Source organism: Sander vitreus, chromosome 5, assembly GCF_031162955.1.
Source record: "Sander vitreus isolate 19-12246 chromosome 5, sanVit1, whole genome shotgun sequence".
Taxonomy (NCBI): Eukaryota; Metazoa; Chordata; class Actinopteri; order Perciformes; family Percidae; genus Sander; species Sander vitreus.
This window is the reverse complement of record NC_135859.1, coordinates 9,958,787-9,972,185: the sequence shown is the minus strand read 5'-3', so window position 1 is coordinate 9,972,185 and position 13,399 is coordinate 9,958,787. Positions and strand designations below refer to the sequence as shown.

At 41.4% G+C, this 13,399-nt stretch overlaps 1 protein-coding gene and 1 pseudogene across 3 annotated transcripts in view; one reads left to right on the top strand and one right to left on the bottom strand.

Annotated features, from left to right (window-relative positions):
* The window catches only part of LOC144518011 (netrin receptor UNC5D-like), a 343,327-nt gene that overhangs the window by 226,569 nt on the left and 103,359 nt on the right, over positions 1 to 13,399 (bottom strand). The window lies entirely within an intron of this gene.
* LOC144517515 (uncharacterized) overlaps positions 11,378 to 13,399 on the top strand; it is a 32,848-nt pseudogene continuing 30,826 nt past the window's right edge.

The following is a 13,399-nucleotide window of genomic DNA, read 5'->3' as shown; positions in this document are numbered from 1 at the left end:
CATGCTTTGGGGCTGTTTTTCTGCAAAGGGACCAGGATGACTGATCCGTGTAAAGGAAAGAATAAATGGGGCCATATATCATGAGATTTTGAGTGAAAACCTCCTTCCATCAGCAAGGGCATTGAAGATGAAACGTGGCTGGGTCTTTCAGCATGACAATGATCCCAAACACACTGCCCGGGCAACGAAGGAGTGGCTTCGTAAGAAGCATTTCAAAGTCCTGGAGTGGCCTAGCCAGTCTCCAGATCTCAACCCCATAGAAAATCTTTGGAGGGAGTTGAAAGTCCGTGTTGCCCAGCGACAGCCCCAAATCATCACTGCTCTGGAGGAGATCTGCATGGAGGAATGGGCCAAAATACCAGCAACAGTGTGTGAAAACCTTGTGAAGACTTACAGAAAACGTTTGACCTCTGTCATTGACAACAAAGGGTATATAACAAAGTATTGAGATGAACTTTTGTTATTGACCAAATACTTATTTTCCACCATAATTTGCAAATAAATTCATTAAAAATCCTACAATGTGATTTTCTGCATTTTTTTTCCTCATTTTCTCTCTCATAGTTGAAGTGTTCTTATGCTGAAAATTACAGGCCTCTCTCATCTTTTTAAGTGGGAGAACTTGCACAATTGGTGCCTGACTAAATACTTTTTTGCCCCACTGTACTGTAATCTTGGGCTGAATTGAACCTGGGTCCCTGTAATCAGACATAGGTTATCATGTATCCCAGTCCAAAATTCCTGGCCCTCATCACAGAACCATAGGACATGAAGTTATTGAAGGCCGTCCTCTGTCTTACATTTCCAACAATTTGGTGTGTCTTTCAGACCAATTCCAAACAATCTGGATGGAGTCCAATAGAAGCAATGCATAATCTTGAACTGAATGAGGCGCACCCTCGCATATCATAGTTTTAATATTCCTACAGATTCTGTCCCACTCCTCATCATCCAGTGTAATACTCAGATCCCTTTCCCATGTCTTTTTGAGGGCTGTCCAGGCTCCACCCCCCAGGTTCTGCTTAAGCATAGAATAATACCCAGAAGCCTCATGACCTCATAACATCTTATCTAAACACTCTGGTGCATTCTGGGCTTAAGAACTGGATCCAAAAATCCCCACATCCCATCCCAACATGAAGTTGTAAATATCTCAAATATTGAGACCTAGGGATTCCACATTGCTGTACCACATCGTCAATGGATTTAAATTTGCCACTGAGATACAGATCCCCCAGTGTGACTCCCTTCTCCAAGCAATCCCTGTAAAAAAGGGAGATCTACCAATAACACTTGATGAAGTATTTAGATATGGATCCAGTTCAGACAAATAGGCTGATTTATAATAGCTAATAATATGTTGAAATTATGTTAAGACATTATAAACTTTTTTAAAAGCATTTTTTAGGCCTTTAGACAGGACAGCTGTATATAGGAAATGGGGAGAGAAAGGGGCAATGACATGCAGCAAAGGGCCGCAGGTCGGAATTGAACCCATGGCCGCTGCGGCAAGGACTGAGCCTTTGTAAATGCGTTCAATAAATGAACAATAATTTGGTGACCCCCCTGCAGTAACCCTGAGGACCCCCTAGGGGTCCCGGATCCCCTGTTGCAGACCTGATTTAAACTAGAACTACTTGCTATGTTCCAGGAGTGAAGTTATTGGATTCGACAGCTGAGCAGTACAGCAGGCTGAGCTTCCTGTGTATGAGCGTTGTCTTTAATAACAGCAGAAGGGTTGTCGATAAATTTTTTGCTGGATCGCTCTTTGAACTTTGAGCTTTTTGAAGGTAATGCAGTGTGAGAGTGTGGAGGGAGAGAAGACAGACGGAGGAAAACAGTATTATTTCGAGAAAAATGTTGTACTAGTTGCTTAGTTTTTTGTTTCTTATTAGCCCCCTGGTAGCCTTTAGTCTCTAGAAAGAGCCAGCATCTACGCAAATCTACGTACCTGTGCGTGGAGGACCGCACATTTTCTACGAGTAGTAAACATTAGCTTCAGGCTAACGCTAGCTCCATGGCTACCTCCACACCTGGTGAGTCCCCATTTCCCCACAGGATTTCCTCGTTGCTTGAAAATGCAAACAAAGAAATTTCTGAACTTAGGGAAGAAGTTCTTCGGCTCTCAGAGGACTTAAAAACCAAAGATGCCTTGTTAACAGCCTACCTGGACGTTGCTCAAAATCAATCGCTCAAAATCACAACTCTCTCAGCGGCTTTCCAGGATACTGCGCTTTGGGCCCACATCCATCTTCTTGCTCGACACCGACCATCAGGCCATCCTGGACTAAAGTGGTTTGCGGCCGAAAGAGAGCCTCGGGTAGGGCTCCATCGCCTCCTGCCCTCAGCCTCTCCAGTCGCTTCAATGCCCTGTCGAAGCCGAATGTTCCCCCAGTAACGGCTGATGTGGTTACCCGGACTCGCCCCGCTTCAAAGCCAACTGACCAGCTATCGTTACAGGAGAGGACCGCTGCCTCGCGGCGAAAACTTCTGAGGGATGCGGTAGTCAGACGGATGGCCTCTCTTGCCTGAACTGGCCAAATGACAACGTTCCTCAAAAACAATCTTCCCCACCGAATGGTAAGCAATATTCCTCTTCTTTTCCTTGTCCATCTGAAACCGATACTGGCTGTTTTGTTCCTGCCACCGGCCATTCACGCCCCCCCACTCCTCGTCCGCTCTTCCACCCAACCACAATAATTATTGGTGACTCCATCACCCGGGATATACGTTTTTTTAATGCTGTCACACACTGCTTTCCTGGAGCCAAAGTTGCAGACATCCTGGCTAAAGCTGTGGACCTGATACCCTCACTCCCGACCTCTATTAAACGCATCGTGGGCCATTGTGGACATAACGACATGTCCTATCAGCAGAGTGAGCGCACAAAGAAAGACTTTGGTACTCTCATTGAAGCTTTAAAAAGCACTGGGAAGAAGATTTTTATTTTGGGCCCACTTCCATCTCGAGGTCGCGGAGTATGCCTTTTTAGCAGACTACTCATCCTCAACACCTGGCTCCAGCATACATGCAACATCCAATTTGTATCTGTTTTGGGAACGTGGCTCCCTGTTCAGCAGGGACGGGATTCATCCCAATAGACGCAGCAGCCAGATGCTATGTGAGAATCTGCGGCACGCCGTGCAGACCAAGACCTTTGATTGACTGTTTGCACCCCATAAACACACGCACAAGGGCACTTCCCAGTCTCACTCTCCCATAAGCTCTCACTCCTTTACAAATAACTCTGCTAACCCACAGACCAGCTATATCATTCCAGTAAGAATCAATAATATCAGTAATCACAGGTACAGCGCTACACACTCCTCTGTGCTTCCTTTGGAGCAGCCACCCATTCATAATCCCATAACTATGGTGTCTGTCCCCCGACTGAGATCGGTAAAATCAAACGTAAACCAACGAGGTGCTATACTTAACAACCTAATTGGAATTAAAACAACCACTGCAACGATAGAACAGAATAGGAGAATCAAATGTGGACTATTAAATATTAGATCTCTGTCTTCTAAAGCAATATTGGTAAACGATTTGATATCAGATAATCAAATTGATCTATTCTGTCTTACTGAAACATGGCTGGGACATGAAGAATATGTTAGTCTAAATGAAGCCACTCCTCCCAGTCATATTAATGCTCAAATTCCTAGAGGCTCAGGCCGAGGAGGGGGAGTTGGAGCCATATTTGACTCAAATCTGTTAATCAATCGTAAACCTAAACTTAATTATAACTCGTTTGAAAGTCTTGTTCTTAATCTTGAACATCCGATATGGAAAACATTACAGCCAATTATATTTGTTGTTGTTTACCGAGCGCCAGGCCCGTATTCTGAATTTTTATCTGAATTCTCAGAGTTTTTGTCATGTGTAGTCCTAAAATCAGATACAATAATTATTGTAGGTGATTTTAATATTCATGTGGATGTTGACGGCAATAGCCTGCCTTAAACTCACTACTAGATTCAATTGGTTTCAGTCAGAGTGTGCATAAGGCCATGCACTGTTTTAACCACACACTCGACCTTGTGCTGTCATATGGCATCAAAATTGAAGATTGAATAGTATTTCCACAGAATTCTTTATTATCAGACCATTTTTTAATAACTTTCGAATTCTTACTACCCGACTATACGAAATTAAATAAAACCTACACTAGATGCCTATCTGACAGTGCTATAGCTAAATTTAAGGAAAATATTCCAACAGCATTTAACTCAATGTCGTGCTTTAATATAACAGAGGACCTTTATGTTAAGTTTAGTCCCTCCCAAATTGATAATTTTGTAGACGGTGCTACGGCCTGCCTACGGACGACTTTAGACTCTGTTGCTCCCCTCAAAAAGAAGATGATGAAGCAAGGAAACTAGCACCTTGGTATAACTCCCAAACTCGCAAATTAAAACAAATCTCACGAAAACTTGAAAGTAAATGGTGTTCCACCAAATTGGAAGAATCTCATTTAGATTGGCAAGACAGTTTGAAAACATATAGGAAGGCCCTCAGAAATGCCAGATCAGACTATTACTCATCATTGATAGAAGAAAATAAGAACAACCCAAGGTTTCTTTTCAGCACTGTTGCCAAGCTGACTGACAGCCACAGCTCTATTGAGCCATCTATTCCCCTAGCTCTGAGTAGTGACGACTTCATGAGTTTCTTTAATGAGAAAATTATAACAATTAGGGATGGAATTCATCACTTTTTGCCCTTAATTTCTAACGGTTCTTTCTAGCAGGAGTGCTAGAAAGAACGACAGGACCTGACATATACTTAGACTGCTTTTTTCCTATAGACCTTCAACAATTAATGCTAAAGGTCTCTTCAGCAACGCCATCTACCTGTCTATTATACCCCATCCCAACGAGGCTACTTAAAGAAGTGTTATCTGTGGTTAACACTTCATTACTAGATATGATCAATATGTCTTTATTAACAGGTTATGTACCGCAGTCATTTAACGTAGCTGTGATAAAACCTCTTCTGAAAAAACCCACCCTCGATCCTGAGGTCTTAGCCAACTATAGACCTATATCTAATCTCCCCTTTCTCTTCAAGATCCTTGAGAAAGTAGTCGCTAATCAGTTATGTGACTTTTTACATAGGAATAGTCTATTTGAGGACTTTCAGTCAGGATTTAGAAAGCATCATAGCACAGAGACGGCACTGGTGAAAATTAATAACGACCTTCTAATTGCTGCTGACAAAGGACTTGTCTCCATACTTGTCTTATTAGATCTTAGTGCTGCATTCAACACTATTGACCATACCATCCTTTTCCAGAGACTGGAACATTTAGTTGGCATTAAAGGAATCGCACTAAGCTGGTTTAAGTCCTATTTCTCTGATCGATCTCAATTTGTCAATATCAACGATAAATCCTCCAAGTACGCTAAAGTTAGCCATGGCGTTCCTCAAGGCTCAGTGCTTGGACCAATTCTTTTCTCCTTGTATATGCTTCCTCTAGGCAATATTATTAGGAAACACTCAATTAACTTTCACTGTTATGCGGATGACACCCAATTATACTTATCAATCAAGCCAGACGAAACCAGTCAGTTAGCTAAACTTCAAGTATGCATTAGAGATATCAAATCATGACCTACAATTTCTTGATGTTTAACAAAAACTGAAGTTATTGTGCTGGGCCCTAAACACCTCCAAACATCATTATCCCAAGATATAATTACTCTAGATGGCATTGCCATGGCCTCCAGCACTACTGTCAGAAATCTAGGAGTCATTTTTGATCAAGATATATCCTTTAACGCCCACTTAAAACAAACCTCTAGAACAGCCTTTTTTCACCTTCGTAACATTGCCAAAATTAGGAACATCCTGTCTCAAAACGATGCTGAAAAACTAGTCCATGCATTTGTTACTTCCAAGTTGGACTATTGTAATTCCCTATTATCAGGATGCTCAAATAAAACTCTTAGGACTCTCCAGCTGATCCAGAATGCTGCAGCGCGTGTTCTGACAAGAACTAAGAAAAGAGATCATATTTCTCCTGTATTAGCTTCTCTGCATTGGCTTCCTGTAACATCCAGGATTGAATTTAAAATCCTCCTCTTGACCTACAAAGCTCTAAATGGTCAAGCACCATCATATCTTGAAGAGCTCATAATACCTTATTGTCCCACTAGAGCACTGCACTCCCAGAATGCAGAGTTACTTGTGGCTCCTAGAGTCTCTAAAAGTAGAATGGGAGCCAGAGCATTTAGCTATCAGGCTCCTCTCCTGTGGAACCAGCTCCCAGTCTGGGTTCGGGCGGCAGACACCGTCACCACCTTTAAGAGTAAACTCTCCTCTTCGATAAAGCTTATAGTTAGGGAGTGAGGAGTTGCAGTGTTCGCCTAGACCGGCGGGGGAAGGGGTGTAGCCATAGTCATGACGGACCGCCTCCCTAACTCGGCTTCTCTTCATAGAAAGCTTACTATATTTAGGGTATGAAGAGTTGCAGCGTTCGCCTAGACCGGCGGGGGTGGGTGTGTACAGTCATGGCGCACCCCCACCCTATCTCTGCTTCTCCCCATAAAAAGCTTACATATACTTAGGGAGTAATGAGTCGCAGCATTAGCCTAGACCGGCAGGGGAAGGTGTGTAGTCACAATCATGGAACACAGCCTCCCTATCTCCCCTTCTCTGCAGCTCTTAGTTATGCGGTTATAGTTTTATAGTTTATAGTTAGTACCTCCTTGGACACACTGAGCTTCTCTCTCCTCTCTCTTTCCATCTGTGTGTATTCGTGTCACAGAAATGCTTGTTACTAACATAGCTCCAGGGAGCTATGCCCCTGGCCCTGATTGGAGGATCTGAACAGGGAGCGGTGGATTTTTGCAAATTGTACTACAGGCTGTAGGTGGTGCCAGAGGAGCTGGATTTTTTTTTTCAATTACCTGCCTAATGTAGTTCTACTCAAACATAGGGTCAGTGTCAGCAAATATAACAGAAAGTTAGTTTTATAAGTCTTACCTACTGCATCTTTAAAGCAACACTAGATAACTTTTCCTGCTTCGGTCCCCCTACAGGTTGGAAGCGGAATTCTCCATTACATTACATTGTCCAGTTCATTTGAACTACAGATCCGCTACTCGATCTGGCAAACTTGCATAATGTAATGTAATGGACAATTCCGCTTTCAACCTGTAGGGGGACTGAAGCGGGAAAAATTCTCTAGTGTTGCTTTAAGAGCCCTTTTTTTTGCTTTCTCAAAGTTTTTCTGCAACACCTTTTCTCTTTTTACGGTCCATTATCTAGCTTTTACTGACAACCAGCTTTTAGCTCGTGTTGCACTCTCTCTGATGATGTGCTTGATTTTGACTGAACGTCCCAATTTGAGTAACCTCTGATTGGGTCGGTTGGCCCATCTCGGGACAAGGCCGGCCGTTGCCGACTGGCCATATGCTTAATATTTATTATTATTATTATCAATATAATTATTATTATTTTAAATGTAATACATACTGTGTACATATACTTATATTGTTTATACCTATACTTATATTGTTTAATATTCCATTTAGAGAATGTGTGCCGTGCACCAACAACACCGAAACAAGTTCCTTGTATGTTAAAAACGTACTTGGTAATAAAACCCTTTCTGATTCTGATTCTGATTCATAGGCTCAAGCACAATGACCCTGAAAAACAAAAATGTTTAGATTATAAAACAGCAGGCTCAAATTACTGTTTTGCCCCAGTGGAAACTACACAATTTCAGTCAAGTGAGAGGGTTGCATTAATGAATAGAAACTATCAGTGTTCTGTCACTAACTGTGATTGTGTGACTGTGGTGGAAGCACCTTGAGTTTTTCTCTGCAGTGTTAAATATGTTTTATGGGATGCATCTATGTGTCTGCGATGCATCTGAGACTTGTATCTTTGAACAGTTCACAGTGCATTAATTTGCAAGCAGCCAGCCCACGCTGATAGCAGGGCCAAAGTTGCGTAGTGTAATCTAGGCATTAAACAATGCTCCTGCATCACACATAAAGTAAGAAAGAAAAGCTGACAGAGAGAGAGAGAGATACGGGGAGTGGGGTGCACTCTCTGAACACCCGGATCTGGATCTGTTGATGTCTCCACTCTCTGAGGAGGAGTGCCGAGTCAGCACAGAATAGAATGACAAGACAGAGACAGAGTAAATCTGGTAAAGAGAAATAGAAGAAAGCTGACTTTTTGTCATGCCACAAGAAGATTAGAAGTGCAGCTTTTTGCAGTTTGCTTTCTTAATTGATATCCCACATTTAGGACTGAAACATTAAAAAATGCCATTCTATCCGACAATTCCATCCTACTAACATCCCCTACCCCTCCAACCCTATACCCTTTTAAACAAGTGGATCAGGAGCTGAGTTATGAGCATGTAATCTACTTAATTTGTTTGTAAGTATCATGCATCAAATCCTGGGCAAAGACAGGTGAGCTGCAGGCTCTCAGGTGACCTCTAATGATGTCACAGTGAAATATCTATAGCCATAAAATGATTAAAAAAGAAATACAAGTGGATGTTTTCACAATTTTTCCAGAGCCTGCGGTCTTCAAATATCTTTTTTTTGTCTGACCAGTCATGGACCACTACAAAAACAGCTTCATTTTACAATGACATTCAAAGAGATTAATTGCAAATCCTCACATTTGAGAAGCCACACAAGAAAATGTGTTTGTGCTTAAAGCAATTAATCAATTATAGGGTTGTCAATCCATTAAAAGATTGTAATCACGATTAATCACATAATCGCACATTTTGCATCTGTTCTAAATGTACTTTTAAAGGGCTATTTTTTTTTTAATGCTTGAGTGGTATTTAGGCTGGACGTATTCTGTTGGTAACTGGTTCACATCGCCAGTACATACAAATAACTAATCATCTGGAAGGTCTTTGAAATACAACTTGCCATTCAAAAGACCCTTTTATTTATCCCCCCGAACCCATCGGCTCCTGTCGGGTCCCATCGGGTTCGGGCAAAGATCTTAAGCTCTACTCCATGCCACGTTTTTGTGAAGCTAACTTATTGCACATGCATAAGAAGTCATTAATCTGAGAACTTGTTCCCTTCAGTAAATTTCGAACAGCTGGCTATTATTTGAAAATGCAATTCTGCAGTGAACGATCCTGCATCATATCACCACGGTATATGTGGGGGAAGCATGCCGCCTTGGATAACAGTATGTTTTGAAGAGAACTAATTATCACAATCATTGTTGGCAATGCAGTTTTCTTTACTTTGCTATGTGATCTTGATCTTGATTCTTTTGTTTAAAGTGCTTCTCTGCTTTGCCAAAGCTGCTTCTGTCCACCAGGAAACACTGAACTTTCATCTTGAAGTTGTCATCTTTAACCTTTACGCCAGGTCAACTTACTACTTAATGTCATGAAGAATGGCAGACGTGCTGTGATGAACAAACTGTGTCTGTCTTTTAAAGCAGTTTAAGAGGTGAATGGAATTTCTCTACCATGACAGACAAAAATGTTATCAAGACAGGGCTTTAAAATGCCTTAATAAAAATATGCTCATCTCATGTTGGTGTGGACAGCTTTGCCAAATGTTTTCACTCCATTTCACTGACACTTAACAAGATCCAGGAGAGGATCCCACTTATTTAACATTACCTCTCCACTGGCGGCCTCATTATCTTCCAGAGAAGCTGCTCAAGAGCAAGATACAGCATGAGGGGAAGACAGGTTATAGCTTTGACTGTCAAACCAAAGATGATGTGTATTCGCCGGACTGGATTGAAAAATATGCCATATCTATATATCCTAAACATGTATTATAATTGATGTAGGTGGAATTAGAGCAGCAGCATACCCAATGACAAGTTCAGATTTAATTCAAGACTTCAACGTCTCACTCAGACAGAGTTTGGGCCAATATCAACAATTTAGCAATGTGTCCAAAAGCAAGCCTTTGGTAGACTGAGTTGAAGAAACAAGAAAGTCTACACCAATGTTTGGCATAGTTAGTCTTGTCTCAGCAATGTGGAGCTTGTTTGAAGTAGCTACTGATGTGCTGTTATTTATGCAAGACCACAGAGACCACAAGCAGAGAGCTGTGTGACCCACATTCAGCAGACTTGAAAGTGCTGCTCATTGCCAAGTTTAACAGAGGGCAAAAGTACACAGAGGGCATGGCTGTTTCATGTAGGCTGCTTGTCCTGTGCAGCCACCTATAAAAATACATAGCACGGAAATGTTTCACGAATAACAGGAAATTAACAATTATTTCTCTACAATCTGCTTTCTTTTCTTCTTAATTTTGGTAACATTGTGGGTGCTTAAAAGGTAATTGCATTGGTATGTAACCATATACAGGACTCTCAAATACAAATTATATATCTGTTTTGTTGCACAATTAACATTTAAACCACCCAAATATTATAAACATTAAACAACGACCAGTCTTGCTAATGATTTACTTAATCTGGGGTGCTTGGGTAGCTCACTTGGTTGAGCGTGCACCCCATATACAGAGACTCAGTCCTTGCCACAGCGGCTGCAAGTTCAATTCCAACCTGCAGCCCTTTCTGCCTTTTGTCTTCAGTTGTCCTGTCGAATAAATGCCTAAAAATTCCCAAAGAAAATGTAAGATAAAAAATACGTTTTACTTACTCTGCCTTGATTATGGAATACTGATTTTTAACTGATTTTTTTATCATGGGGAAAATGTGTTTACATCATTTTAATTAGGTGTCTTTATCGTTCTGTTGGACACTATGGTGTTTTTGCACTGTACCTCCTCAGAGATTCATTGTCAATCAAAGACTGTAGTAGTAGGCCTACTGCCACATCTTTTTCTTGGACTTTCTATTCGTAAAAGTTTGTAAAACGCAACATTTCCTGTTGAATGACTTCAGCATTGGTCATTTGTTTTAACCTCCTGTGGTCCGGAATGTTGTTTTTCAGTTGCAAAGGCAGAAAAAGAGTGACATAGATATAGGGACTGCCCTATATCTATGTCACTCTTTTTCTGCCTTTGCAACCTCGTAGGGAGGAGGCTGATGGGAAAGTATTTAGCTTAAGTGTTGGCCAAATTGAACCTTTGACTTGATACCTGCTAGATACCATGGTATAGTCTCAATTAAGATATTAAATGTCTGAACCAACTTTCATGGGAATCCACCCAAATGTTGTCAAGACATTACAAACCTCATACAGACACTAGGAAAGTTGCAGGGAATCGCCCAACACCCTATATGGTGGCAAATCATTTAAAAAGAGTTATTAGGTTGTTTTAGTCTGAACCAAAGCTGGAACGACCAACTGACTCTAAACATTCTAAACGACTATCGACTGACTTTCGACAACCAAATCTCCCTTACTGCCAACATTGCTGCAACAACCCGATCGTGTTAATACATGCTCCACAACATCAGAAGGATACGCCCCACTCTAATCCAGAAGTCGGCTAATGTTCTGGTTGATCCTCTTGTCATCTCATGCCAAGACTACTGCAACTCCCTCTTGGCTGGTCTGCCTGCATGTGCCATCCGTCCTCTGCTGCTCATCCAGAATGCAGCAGCTCGACCAAGTTCTTTCACACTACACTGCTCCTCCGCTCCCTTCACTGGTTACCAGTTGCTGCCCACATCCGACACTAGTACTTGTGTAGTATAGTGTATAGTGCTGCAGACGGATTGGGCCCAGTGTACATCCAGGACATGGTTAAACCTTACACCCCAGCAACCAATCTGCTTGCTGCTTCCTCATTGTGAGGGACACCTAATCACTAAAAAAAAAAAAAAAGACTGTTTGCTGTCCTGGCTCCTAAAATGGTGGAACTAGCTCCCCATTGAAATCAGGACAACTGAAAGTCTACACATCTTCTGGCGCAGGCTAAAAACTCATCTATTCCGACTGCTCCTTGGCTAAGAAGATGATGGTTATAAATAAAATAACAATAATTTGTTTTTAAACTTGCCGTTACATGTTGCACTTACAAGTGGGTCTTTGTAGTTTGGCTTATTTGTTTGTAGCTAACTGCTATGTGATTTTTGCTATTCTGAGTTTGTACCTATCGAAAGTCGTTTGGATCAAAGTGTCAGCTAAATGACATGTATTGTAAAACAACACAAGAAGTTAACTTGCCAGTCAAGGATTCTGTGGCTGGTCACCTCATCAACAAGAATAAATACAAAGTTCTGAAATTCTGAAATTCACAGTTCTGACTGCAAACACAATGAGTTCAACACAAACAAACACTGGTCAGCATTCATTCCTGCAGATGAATAAAACACCAATCATTATCTAAGCTGCTCCACTTTGCCTAGAATTTGCTGACAGCCTTTATTGTGCAGTTCAATATCAGAAACAAAAATTCATCCGATTTCTTTCCCTCAAAGATCCTACAAGACGATTGACTATCATTTAACTCACTGCTGTGCTAATGAATAAATACATAATGCCTCATTGTAATGCAAGGAATTTTCCTTCTGAAAAGCCCAGATTAAAATAAATTGGTAATGATTAAACCTATTAAATCCTTTGTCAGGTTTAGTCTGTGCAATAAACTTAAATGCTTGTTGATGATCAAACAAAAAGCCACAGTGTGATTATATACTATTCTTGCACAATCAGTTAATGGAAATGATTATAGTCTTGCATTCATTTTGTGCTCTCATAAGCTGAGACACATGAGGCTTCATTATTGAAAGGGTAAATGAATATCATTAGATCCCTCCTAATTTCACTCTGCTTGATTTGCTGACAAAAGTTCTTTGTATTTAGCTATATTATCAATACCGTATCAATTCAGCCCAGTCTCATGGCAGTTCGTGAAATGGTCACGTTATTGAATCTATTGATTTATAGATGAATCTATTCGTGTACTGAACAAGTTAATGTCGTAATTTTTGTGTGGTGAGCACAAATTTTAAAGTAATGTATTTCAATAGGAAGCTTATTTTGTGACCACAGAACGATTACCGTAGCGAGTAGTATTGATAAGGTGAAAATCTGCACTGGAAGGTTGGTTGGGGTAGTGGATGGGTCAAACAACACAGGACTTTCACACCGGGAATCGCGTACAACCTTTCCCCGTTCTTCTTTTCCTAACCACAACCGTCCTGTTGTTGTGGCAGGCATGTGGCGTTTCATGTCCCCGTTGTTGTGTGCCATAGAGACCGCGGATCGTGTCCCTGCGCCTGGGGATTGCGTCCCGGGTGTGGCGGTCCGTCCCGTTGTTGTCACCGGCGTGTGGCGTTTAATTTCCCCGTTGTGCCGTTTCGTTTCCCCGTTGGTGTGTAGCAGCCCAGTGTCATGGCAGTTTGTGAAATGGTCACGTTCAAAAATCGTGACCTGTACACGAAATAAACGAGAAAATCGTGACCTGTACATGAATCAATAAATCAAAATAACGTGACCATTTCACAAACTGGTGTG